Here is a 12,955-nt window from a genome sequence, read left to right as displayed (position 1 = left end):
CCGTGGGCCTGCCACTGGCTGGCCGCGCGTGCTCAGGATTTCCCTGACCGCTGAGTGCAGAGCTGTGCGCGGGCTCATGGGGCCGTGGTCCTGTGGCTGGGGAGGAAGATCCAAGTTTTGGGGGCAGGAAAGAGGGTTACTTGGATGTCTCGGCCCCCCTTTCACCCTCTTGTCCTTTCCCTGTGGACTCTGTACATTATGACCTAGGAACCGCAGACTCGGCACCCTGTTTTCCCTGTCTGTAGTTAAAACAGACATCTGGATCACATCTGCAGCTCCCACCCTGGCCTGGGAGACGGCGTCTAGCCCCGTACGTTGCTGGTGTTGGGGAGAGTTCATGTCCTTCTGGCTCAGAGCCCTACAGGTCATCCCTGCAAAGGGGGTGGGGTTGGGAAGCTGCTTCTGGCCATGAGATCTAGTACTTCAGTGTGAGGAAGGTCTGCCCAGCCTACTTCGTACAGCCTGATTCCTTTACTTCGTCCCTTCCAGTGTTCCTTCCCTTCTCCACCCCTCTCGTCTCACTCCGTTCTTCCCATCAGCAAACCTGAGGGGTGAGCTCTCTGGGCTAGAGGTTCTTGGTGCAAGTGGCCTTGTGGACCATGCTTAAGGGTTGCTTTGGGTAACCACAGGCCATACCTGAGTGAAGGGGGCCGGAAGTGAGTGGCTGGGTGTAAGCTGCCGGCCCAGGCTGCCAGGGGGTCGTGGTTAAATGCTGTGGATCTAATTTGGTTGAGGCTTTGAGACAACCATGTGGAGGGAAGTCTGCATCCCTGTGGACCTTGCCATGGCCTGCTAAGCCCCCAGGGTCAGATAGAATAGGGCTGGATGGTCCATGTCCCAGGACACAGGGTCCATATGCCCGTCTGTGGACCCGTGCTGCCCCACGATGACATTCTCCCAGGAGAAATGAGGACAAAGGATAATGGAATGAGTTTTTTTCCTGAACTTTTTCTGACTTAAAGAGCAGTACTTTGTTCTAAGGATAGGTCCTTTCTACTTCTTGATGTTTGAAATGTGCTTTCTTTGGTGAAGTGCAGGTGATGATAGAAAGTAGAATTAGAGTACTCTACTTGGTAAAATACAAAATGGTGATTAGCGTCTGACTCCGCAGTTTTCTAAAGTGTTCTGTGAAGGCTGAAATCCTGGGAACGGCTGTTCAGGTGATGCTGCCTGTAATGGCTTTGCCCTGGCGTCGTTGCAGAGCTGAGACACTTGAGGAACAGCCCAGCGTTGAGCACCCGGGGTACAGCTGGGACCCCGCCATTAAATCTGAGCAGCTGTGTGGCAGAGTGAACATGTCCTCGGGCGGGGGGGTGGTGTCCTTTTGGCCTTAACTCTTCGGTGAAGCAGGACCCAAAGCACCCCAGGAGCCCTCGAGGGCTCCGACTCTGTCTCTGACATCCCGTCTTCCCTGTTAGAGTGGCGCTGCTCCTTTGAGCACCCTTCTTCATCTCCATCCTCCTCTCTCTCCCTGCTGTCTTTGGGGTTGACAGCTGTTTTGTGTCATCTTGTAAGGGGAGAAGATTACCTTGGGTTTTCTGTCTTCTTTTTCTACTCTTCTTTTTCCCAGGGGGCTTTGGAGGCAGAGGATGCTGGGGAATCCCTTTATTCAGACAAGAAGTTTAGCATCTTAAGACTAGAGACAGCTTCCCTGGGACAGACCCTGAAGGGTTCATTCTTCTACCAAGGCCTTCTTTCCTAGTTCCGGGGAGGCTTCAGGTGCTTGACTGATGTCAGAGGCTGTTCAACGTCACCTTCTCTTTACCTGAGTGATGATTTAGAATGTAGGATTTGGTAGGCGTGGAGCCACCGCAGGGCCCAGGCCTGAAGTAAGCTCTGTGCTGCTTACTGCCTTGGGCCTCATATTTAATCTCTGAGCATCGGTTTTCTCAGTTGTAAGATGGGGAGACCCCTTCTTCGCAGGACTGTTGTGAGGATTAAATGATATAAAAGATGCAGGATGCCCAGCACATAGTCGTGATTAGTGCACTGTTATCAAACACTCTTGGGACCCCTATTGATAGAAAAGGATGTTTATGCATAAACCATTGTGCATCACTCTTTAAGTTGAAAAGATCTGTTGGGTCATCGGAAAAGTCATGACGTAGTTTTTCTGTGCGTCATGACTTTTCTGACAACCCAATAGTACAAATTCATTGTTCATCTCGGGACATCCCCTGGCTTACTCATAGAAGAACCATAAGGCAGAACCATGTGTCCAGGCAGAAGATGGGAGGAATTTGCCAGCTCTCTGTCTGAGGAGGAGGCAGGACACCCGGGAGCAAGGAAGCCCTATAACCTTGGGCCACATCTGTGAGGGAAGTAGGAACCTAACTCGGATGATAAGAAAAAAACCCTTTATAGTGGGAAAAAAATGCAAAGAAAAATATGTGTGTAGGTTGGAAGCATGACTGAGAACATTATATGGGTAAAAATGGGAGAAGTAGAGAGAGAGATGGTATAAGAACACTTTCTAGCCCTCAACTCAGGGAACTGGCTGAAGTAGGTCTCTAGGCCCGTTGGAGACAAGATACCTTGGGACCAGGGATCTTTCAACAGTAGCAGAACACCCAATGAGCTCTTGCTCAGACTGCTGGTAGTTCTCTCTCAAAAGTTAAAGGCTGTGGGACCAGCAGTTAGCCTAATGGCTATGTCGCTGGACTCCTAGTCTACCGTAGTTTGAGTCCCAGACCCGGTGGCTTAAACTCGCACCAGGGCACGTGTGCGTGCATGCCCAAGATCCCGAGAGGAGAATGGAGGAGAAGGGATTGCGGTGTGGCCATCCCCTCTGGGGGGTGATTTCTCGCTTTCTGTCTGTCTGTCTCTGTCTTTCTGGCGAGCGCATGTGCCCTATAGCAAAAACCTCTCCAAAAAATAAAGTTAGAGGCTGTGAGGAGGGATGCTTTCTGGCTGGCCCTAGTTCTCAGTAATAGCAGTTTAGGGCCAGTGATGCCTGAGAGTAGGCTGGGCAAGGAGAGTATTTCCCTTTGACTTTAGAGGGTTGTTTTTCAAATGCAAGCAGCAGTTAACCTTACAGCCACAGACTGAAAGGGAAGTTAGCTGGAAGGGTAGAATTGCTTTATAAAAAGGAGATACTAGCAGAACAGTTGTGAATGGTGGCCCCAGGAGGAAGGGTGGGACTGGGGAAGGACTGAACCAGCTGTGGCTGCACAGGCTGTTCACTGTAAAAGGCCATGCTGGATGGCGTGGCACCGAAGGCAGTTTAGAATGGTCTGAGTCCTTGAGAGGAGCGTCAGGAAGTTCAGTGGCCAGAATGTGCTGAGGCTGGTAGAAAATGGTCGTGATGGTAATTCTTTTCTATATTCCCAGCAAGAATGAGAAGGAAGAGGTAGGCTTAAAATGTCAGAGAGCATAGTGGAGACAGAGAGAGCAGTGACTGGGTCGCTGTTGGTTAGAAGGTACCAACCAGGGCCAGGAGAGCCTGGCCACTGCGAATGACCCAGTCTGAGTCATTCCTCCCTACCGAACGCCTTCAGATGCGCTCATGGAACCACGGTCTTTATGGAATTACGAGCAAGAGAGGGCCAGAAGACCAGAGGTGGGCAAAAAGTCCGATTTTTCACAGAGATTTTGGAAATTATAAACATGTGAGATTTATGTCAAATTTTATCAGTTCCAGAGCAGATTGTTTAAAAGGTGGTTATGAAACTTTGGAAAAACAAGTGGTAACTTTTAGGGGTCTCTGTGGGGCTTTATGAGGTGGACTGGTGAAACTAACGGATTTGGATCTCTGCCGGTTTCTTAGACTGGAGGTCCAGTTTTTGACTTAAAGTCACCCTGAAGGGAGGGCACTATAACTTCTCTGTTCAGTCTTTCTGTCAACCACGTAGATCAGGTGTTCCACATTGGGATCACCTGGGAAACTACCCCCTCCTCTACTTCCCGTTCTGATGTAATTAGCCCAGGGGCCCCCAGATGTGTGTACTGTGTAGTAGCCTGGGACTCTCTAGCTCTGATACGGATGCGACTATGTGGTTACCTGCACTCTTCTGCAAGGTGCTCACTTGAGCCTTAGAAATTGCTCACTTGGGACCAGCAGTTAGCGTAATGGCTATGTTGCTGGACTCCCACGTAGTCAACCGCGGTTCGAGTCCCAGACCCAGTGGCTTAAACTCACGCTGGGCACGTGTGCGTGCGTGCCCAAGATCCTGAGAGGAGAATGGAGGAGAAGGGATTGCGGCATGGCCATCTCCCCTAGGGTGTGATTTCTCGCTTTCTGTCTCTCTGTCTCTCTCTGTCTGGTGAGTGCATGCGCCCTATAGCGAAAACCTCTCCAAAAAGGAAAAGAAAAAAAGAAATTGCTCACTTAACTCTAAGAACCTGAGGGTTCTTACCGCACTCCCACCTCGATAATCAGTGAGCCGACAACACTGGCGTCGCCTAGGAGCTCGTTAGACTCTCCGGCCTTCCTCAGACATGCTGAATCAGAAACTGCGTTTTAATTTGTGTGTCCACAAGACTCTGAGGAGCTGGTCTGCAGCCCTTCTGCAACTAGAAGAGACTAGGGCATGGAGAAGGGGACTGAAATAAGTCCTGATGACCAGAGAATTCCAGTTGCCAGCCAGGGTAAGGAGGATGACCCAACCCATTTCTTTACCCTGTAAGCAGGGAGACAAGAACATGGTGAGATTCACTCTGTGTTTGATTGTTCTGGAGTTTGTTTCCTTCTAGTCTACCACGTTATCGATAAACCCTTTAAGAAGGTGTGCACACGTGCTGAGAGCAGTCAGAAAAAGGCTTTCAGGAGGCGTTTGCTGACTCAGGACATTTGAACTCCAGGAGATGGTAGTAGGCAGTGTGGTTGCGCGGAGGGGTGTGTGTCTGTAGAAGGGTCTGGAGGCCTGTGAAGCAGCAGGGATGCATAGGTAGCAGGTGTGTCATATCGGCGGGTGGGTGGGTGGTGATGATGATGCAGCTGTTAAGTTGAATAATAGAATGAGGGGCTCAAATGACGGGGGCAGTCTGGAGCAGTGAGTCCCAGCCAGAATCAAGGAGATTTAATCAGGGTAAATGCGACATCCTGTACTTAAAAAATAAATAAATAAATGTGCAGATAAAGAACCCTAGCTTCCTAGCAAGTAGCGAGAGCTGGAGTTCTGAAAGGAATGTTGAGCTCTGTCAGAGTGGTCACATGCAGGATGATTGAGGGAAACAGGGCCATTCAGCTTGCAGAGACAGAGGAACGCAGTTAGGGCAGTCTGTGTGGGAGCGGGAGTCAGTTCCTTCATGTGGAGGAGTATGCAGAGCTTTTATTAGTGGGTGAAAGTAATAAGCTGGCCGACTGAACCCATGCTTGAAAAAATAATTATCTAACATTCCCAACTATTCCGACACTAAAGAGCCATCCCTGAGAGCTGCTGTCCTCCCTGGGTTTGCACGTGTCTGGGTAGAGGCTGAACACGGACTGGCAGGGATACTGTGAGGACAGCCTCTCAGGTGGGAGTTTCCACACTTGCAGTTGCTCGCTGGGACTGTGTAAAGTGTAATGGCAGGTGCACTTTAATATTTCTTAGACGGCCGCGTTGTAGAAGAAATGTCTGTCTTGGGCTGTAACATTTTTTTGGTCAAGTTCTAAATGTAATCCTACACCTAGACTTAACCTCAGATGTGGGTTGGCATAAAGTTTATGAACTTCCTGAAAATTTCAGCCAAATGTATGTCAGTGTACAGGGTGGGTTTTCTCAGGGGAGAGGATCCATGATTTTTAGTATATTCTTTCTTTTTTTTTTTGAGAGGATTTTGCTATAGGGCACGTGCACTCGCCAGAAAGACAGAGAGAGACAGAAAGCGAGAAATTGCCCACCGGGGGGATGGCCACGCCACAATACCTTCTTCTCCATTCTCCTCTCAGGATCTTGGGCACGCACGCATATGCACCTGGCGTTAGTGTAAGCCACCGGGTCTGGGACTTGAACTGCGCTCAACTACATGGGAGTCCAACTGCTGGTCCCATTTTTAGCATTATTCTTAAGCATATTCATGATCTCTCCAGATTTAAAAAGCCTGCTCTATGTGAGCTGTCCAGAATGGTGGCCATTAGCCACAGGTAGCTATTTAAATGAATTAAAATGAAATTAAACTCAATAACTCAGTCACCCTGGCCACCTGACAAGTACTCAGCCACATGTGGCTGGTGACTTGTGTACTGGGTACTGCAGATGGAGAACATTTCTATCCTCACACCTGCCTGGTGTCTTAACTCTCACCAAGGCCTCTCTTTACATTGGGGAAAGAGCTGCCAACAGTTGATTGTTTGCAGAGGGAGTATTTATTTATTTATTTATTTATTTAGGTTTAGGATCCAGACTGCACCCCAAGGGTCTATGATGAGGTCTCTGGTGGGGAACTTGCCTGGGTTCAACCGTGTGGCAAAGCTCACTGCTTCTCCTCAAGACATGAACTACATGTTACTTGTTTGCTATGGGCAGACTAACCACAGGAGTAGGGGGTGGCTCCCAGCCCAAGGTCTGCAGCCTCCTCCTGGGTGAAATGACTCCCCTTTGCCCACACTCCTGATCCGTAGCCTTGTTCATGTTGACTTGTAGCCCCAGATTACTTCTTTATGGGCCCTGCTCAGGGCCGTTCCCTCTGTCCTGAGCTGTCTCATTCTGGAGAGGGCAGTGTGGGAGGGCACATCCAGCATCTCAGTAGTTGTCACCGATGCCCCGCTCCGTTCCTCAACATTTCTTGACACCTCTCTGGTAGAATGAGGGTGGGATGCTCAGAAATAGAGAAGAGGTTGGAATGGGAAAAGGGGCTTTCATCTGCCCTTTGAGCCCTGCTGGATGCTTCTGGGAGAGTCCTTTAGGGTTACTATGGGACCCTGCATCAGTGCATCTGTGCAGAGCTGAGGCGGCCGCCACACCTGGGGCGGGCACCTCTCTTGGTGGTCTTGTCTCCTGTCATCTGTGTGAGAAATCCGACAACCTGTTGTTGTTTAATTACTAAGGTGAGGGGCAAGAGGAGCCCCGTGTGGGCTGGCTGGCCTCGTGGGGACCATGGATCTGGGGGTTGCTTGCTTGCTTCAGGTAGCGCAGCGCTGGGCTGGGCGCTCTCAGAAGGCCTTTCTTTGGCACTGCTGGCTCTGACTTGTACAAGTTCATCTCTCACACCCAGCCAGGGAGTTAGTGGACCAAGTAATGCATGGCTGTTATGGCAGCAGTTCTGTCAGGTTGTCAGGAAAGTCATGGTGCATTTCTCTGTATTTCTATGGCAAAACGCACTTTCCCCACAACCCAACAGATTCTCAGAGTGGAAGGGGAATTGCATGGGGTAAGGAGTTATTTGGGGCACTGGCCAGACTGCAGGTGCCCCTACAGCTCCCTGCCTGTCCTGACAACTTCGGGGAAAACCATAGGAAGGGAGTGTGGAGATGCTGGGTCAAAAATAAGTGACGAAGGGGACCAGCGGATGGCGTAACGATTATGTTGCTGGACTCCCACATAGTTAATGGCAGTTCGAGTACCAGACCTTGTGGCTTAAACTCATGCTGGGCGCGTGCATGTGCATGCCCTAGATCCTGAGAGGAGAATGGAGGAGAAGGGATTGCAGTGTGGCCATCTCCCTGGGAGGTGATTTCTTGTTTTCTATCTCTCTGTCTTTCCGGTGAGCACACACGCCCTATACCAAAAACCTCTCTTCCAAAAACAAAATAAAATAAAAAAAAACAACAAACAAACAAAAAAAAACAAGTACCAATGTACTGGTCTAGAGTCTGTTCCACCTCTGAGGCCATTCTGTGGGAGGACATTGGGTGCTCTCTCCTGTCTTATATTTTTCTCTTATTTCTCATTGATTGATCTGCCCTGTGAGGGTGAGCTCTGGGTGCCCTCGTTCCCTCAGTGATGCCAGGAATGATCGATGAGCTTGGGCTCTGGAAGAGAGAGGGAGGCAGACTGGACCGTGAGGACTGGGTCCTATCTGTACTGTGTTCCTATTACAGGATGGAGTGGGGTGTACTGGGGGAGGGGAGAGGTGGGGGATAGTGGGCAGAGAAGAGCCGGGGCTGGGAAGGCAGGGAGAACACATGCCTTCCTGGAGCGTTTCCTGGGATCCAGGACCCATCTGCTTTGACCCATAGACGTGCGAGTTGCTTTTCCTGCCATTCGGCAGCCTTCGTCTGTTTGCCATGTGCAGAGCTCTGCGCTGAGCCTGAGCGGCAGGTAAAGAGGGAGACACATCAACTCTGTTCTTCAGTAGCTCCCAGTCAGGGGCGGGAGGCGGGCATGGAAACAACTTCTCCCGTGCATTCTGGCGGACTGTGAGGGAGGGCTAGCTTTGAGGGCGGAGATCGGCCTCCTCACTTTGGGCCCACTGAGGGAGGAAGGAAAGGAAGGAATGTGTCTTGAGTTTTAGGGTGCTGACAGTGAAGGCAGAGGGTGGTCTCCCTGAACTACCATGTGTGGAGGTGCTACCTCAGTGCTCATGACTGGGTGCCACCTGAGGGTGTCCACGGCTCCCCGAGGTGGAAGGTTAGGCACTGCGTTCATGGCTCCTGGAAGTCCCCGTGCTGCTGCTGCCCTGGGTTTCTAGGCTGCTCAGCTCCTGTGTCCCACCTTCCCAGCAACATCGTGAGCGTCCTTATTCTTCTCTTGGGATCTGGAACATCCAGCGCTATCGAATCTGTGGCGAGGAGACCGTGATGAAGTTCACAGGATGTAAGAGTGTAAGACCGTCTCACCGGCGTCACAGGGGCGTGGAGGTACAGGCTGAGCGTCAGCTGTTCCTGTCAGCCGGGCCGTGCGTTCCGTGTGTTGGTGTGGGCGCACGAGGCTGGCGCTGTTGGCTGGCTGTGAGCGGGTTCCCTCGGACATCGCGGGTGCCCTGGTTCCGTCTGGTTCCGCCGCATCTCCAAGGAGGAGCATCTTTTCTTCTGTTGCTGCTCCTCCTCCTTGGCTTTCTCCTCCCTGCGATTGCCGTTGACACAGACTTCCGCTGCCAAAGCTAATTGTGAAGCCTGATCAGTGAATGAAGGCAAAGGCAGTTCCCATGACAACCGCAAAGAGTTTCAAATATAGGGGATGATGTGTGTGTGATGGGCTGCAATTACTTGGGTGGAAATTGATGCGTGGACACCGGGGACTTCAAACATAGGCTCTGAAGGTGGAGGGGGTGTTGGGTTTCTTTGGCAGGATCCTTTGTGTGATGGAAAGGGAAGGAGGTCGCAGACTTCCCCCACAGTCACTTCCAAGTGCCTTCAGTGTGTGGAACGTGGGGCTAAACCCCGCAGGGCCTTCGGGGAGGCAGGACCCCAGCCGTTCCGCTTGGGAGGCAGGACACTCATACAGAGACACAAATAGGATACCGAGTGTCAAGTGAGGAACATTAGAAGTGCTGCGGGCTGGCAGAGGGTAACTGGGGTAACTGGAGAAGGCTTCCTGGAGGAAGCGGAGCTCGAACTAAGCTGTGAATTGGAGCCCTGTGGAGAGTGACCTCGTTCAGGACAGCCATGGCAAGGGCAGAGGAGAAGTCTGTCTTCCTCTACCCGCTGCTGGCTTTAGAAGAGGTAGGTGGGAATGAAAATCAGACTGCTGCCCGGAGCAGCCCTGACTGTACTGCTGTGGGAGAGGCAGTGGAGAGAGCCCTGCTGTGTCATTTTCTAGCTATGTGACCTCGGGCAAGGTGCCGAGCCACTCTGTATCCCAGTTTCTTCACCTGGAAAATGGGCGTGAATAATTCCTGTCTCGATGGTTTATTTTGAGGGTTAATTAAGATACAATATATCACGCCACAGATGTGGGGCCTAACATGGGGCTGGTGCTTGGTTGGTGGATCTTGCAATCTTCAGATATGTGTCTGGGTCCATACTTCCTGGTCTTTACGTATCTGTGGGATCTGGCCTGTGGGCATCTGTATTCCTCATTCAGACCCTGTTGGGGTGTTTTGTGTGTCCTACAAGTGTGCAGGGCTGTAGTCCCATTTCTCCTGCTGAGAGTGCAGTGGGGACTAGGGGGCCATGATGGAAAGTGGGGAAGGACCCCCAGCCGCCATGCAGAGGAGTCCCAGGTCCCTCAGGTTGGCCACTGTGAAGCCCCAAACATAGAGAGGCAGACAGAGATGGGAGAAGGGTCAGGTGGGAGTGGAGCGTGTCCCTGCTGGAGGCATCATGGTCCTGACTTGCACCTCCTTGATTTCCTTTAAGTCCAGGTGCCTTAGGAGAAGGAAAGGAGGCCAGAGTAAATGGCGATGAGAGCAGGTAAACTGCCATGGGGACTGTGGGACCCTCTGGAGTGGCCAAAGCCTGCTGCAGGTAGGGTGAGGACCTGTGGTTGGTTCGGGCTGAGTTGGGGGGAGATGGCCTTGAGCAGGGAGTTGGAGTGATGTTGGCTCTGTGGCTCCTGCAGGTTGGCGAGGAAGATGCCTGCTGGCTGAATAAGGCTGGGTCTGGGCTGCAGTTCAGGTACAGCAGGTCCTGCCCTCCCAAGGACAGCAGGAGTCCCTCGGATCCTTGAGGACCTTAGCAAGAAAGCTGCCCAGGAGACCAGCCTCCCTGCCTCCGTGCCCAGCCCCCTGCCTGTCCACCTCCTTGTGTAGAAACTCAGCTCAGCACATTCCAGCTCTGAGCAGAGCCTAGTGAAATGGGGAAGACGGCCCTCCACCCACGTGGGGAGGACCTCCACGTAAATAAATAGCTTCACTTTGTTGTGACTGGTGCCTGGGGGAGGCCCCCATGCTGCTCTGCGAGGACCCAGGAGGAGCGGGGGAGTTCAGGGGCTTGGCCATCTGAGAAACTGGCAGAGGGGAGGCAGCGTTCAGCTTGGCGTAAGCTGTGCACCACATCAGCTTGCCAAGTGGGGAGGGGAGGGGAATCCGGGCCGAGGGAGCAGCCTCAGGAAGTCTGAGGCGAGGAACTGTGCTCGGATCCGTACTTTAAAGGCAGTGCTTGAGATCCAGTGACCCCAAGCCTCCTTGCATCTCCCTGGGGTTGGCAGAGAGGGAGAGGTTACAGAACTGGAATAAGGGCCTAGATTTGTCAAGTCCACCACACACCAGCTGTGTTTGCAGGTACGTTAACATCTCTCAGTCATCTCTGCCTGCAAGAGGAAGGTTGTGTGTGGACTTAGTCAAATGGGAGCTCCTACAACTGCGGTTGGCACAGGGCCTGGTACAGAGCAGGGGCTTGATAGACTGTGGCAGGCGCAGCAGCAGCTGTGCGCGCCGTCACCCTCCGAGCAGTGTTGGTCTCTCTTGTCCGGCAGCAGACTGTGTGTGGGGTAGGCGGCTGGAGCCAGGTTTTGGGGACCAGTTCAAAGGCCATTTTCCACCTAGCCGGGTCAAGGGTGCAAATGCCCAGTGTTCCACCTCGAGCCATGGCTTAGGACACTGTTCCTTGCCCTGCCTTGTCGCCCGCCTCCTAATTGCCCTGGGAGGAGCGCAGTGGGGCTGCCTCGTCCTCAGGGGAGGCGGATGTGGGCCCTGGTGCCTTCTGGGCTCTCCTCACCAAGGCCAGCTTTGCTGCCTCTCCTTGGGCAACACATCCTGTCCTGGGTACCCTCTTGAGGCCCTGGGAGGGCACAGCAGCTAGGCGTCGTGGGGGAGTGGGTAGTAGAGCACATCACTGGCTCGGGGTGCTCACGCAGCCTAGCTAGTCCTGTGAGTCACTTCTCCTCTCTGGCCTCAGCCTATTCCTCTGTGAGAACGAGAAGTAATACCCGTGAGCTCTTGCAGAATTGAGACTGATAGCGGTGGCAGGCTCGGTGCTGCGCCTCCTCACGGGCATCATCTCAGCCGTGTGAAGGAGCTGCTATTTGGGGTTCTAAACTTTACCCATGAGCAAAAAGAGGCTGAGAGAGGTAAGTGCTGACCAGCCAGGTGGTGGTGGAGCTGGGGTGTGTGGGTACATGGAAGACACCTTTGTGGGAGCTGTTAGAGGCAGGGAATGCGACAGAGAAGATTTGTCCAGGGATGTCCAGTTCAATCCAGGAGTAAATTGCAGGCCCCCCCCCCCTTTTCCATCACTTTCCTTCACCCTGCCTTTCCTTCAGTCTCTTAGGAATATTGCGGCCCTCACATGCTCAAACTAGAAAGCCGGGACTCCTGCAGTCTGGGCCACTTCTCTTCTCCTGCCTTTCCTGGAGGTGAGGAGCCCCGAGGTGCAGGAGAAAGTGGGACTTGGAGGCTTGGGATACTCCCACGGACTCTGCAAGGGACTCTGCAAGAGAGAACAGTTGTGGGGCTGTGGTGGGAGGCTGTCTGGGGTGGAGAACATCCAGGCACCAACGGAGAGTGATCCAGAGTGAGGAGTGGGTAGGGCTGACTTGAACCACAGACAGGGTGGGCTCTGAAGGGACGGAGCAGAACTGCCTAAGGGTCTTTAGGGCCAGCCAGCCAGGCTTGGAGTCCCGGCTCTGCTGTGTTCTGGCTGTCACCTTGGTCGAGCTACTTCACTGTCTTGCTGTTTCTTCATCTGAAAAATGAGATAAAGGTTCGTGCTTCCTAGGCTTTTTCTGTTCCTTCTAGGGATGAAGGGACTCTTCACTTCATGCTCTTATCCCAGAGCTCGGCACTGTCCTTGCTACTGCCAGGATGAGTCTGGGGTTAGGGAGCGGGAGCGGCAGAGCGGGAGCGGGAATCCCAGCAGCGTCTGCCCTACTGAGGCGCAGTCTGCCATCTTTGACCCTGGAGGTGCAGAGGACACCTTCTGGGTATTAGGGCTCAGGGGCTCGAAGGAGGAGGCAGGGATCCCCAACCTGTCCCCGGGATCCCTTAGCCTGCCGGGACCGACAGCGGGCCTGGGAAGCAGCCAGAGCTGCTCGGCAGCACCCTCGGGGGCGGCCTCCGCCCCCTGGCTGGGCAGGTCCACCGGGCGGGGGCAGGGCCGGCCGAGGGATTGGCTGGCTAGCGCGCCGCCCCCTCGCACACCAGCCTCGCGGGGCGGGGAGGGAGCGCAGCCGGCAGCTGGCCGCCGCCGCCGCCGCCTCCTCTGCCGTGCCTC

General features: G+C 53.2%; 1 protein-coding gene across 1 annotated transcript in view; it reads left to right on the top strand.

Moving 5' to 3' along the window:
* TET3 (tet methylcytosine dioxygenase 3) overlaps positions 1-12,955 on the top strand; it is a gene marked incomplete in the record, with an annotated part of 133,071 nt that overhangs the window by 3,235 nt on the left and 116,881 nt on the right.

This window comes from Tupaia chinensis, unplaced genomic scaffold (assembly GCF_000334495.1).
Source record: "Tupaia chinensis unplaced genomic scaffold, TupChi_1.0 Scaffold000316_1, whole genome shotgun sequence".
Classification (NCBI taxonomy): Eukaryota; Metazoa; Chordata; class Mammalia; order Scandentia; family Tupaiidae; genus Tupaia; species Tupaia belangeri.
Note: the sequence above shows the minus strand (reverse complement) of the source record. Positions and strands in the feature narration are given on the sequence as shown.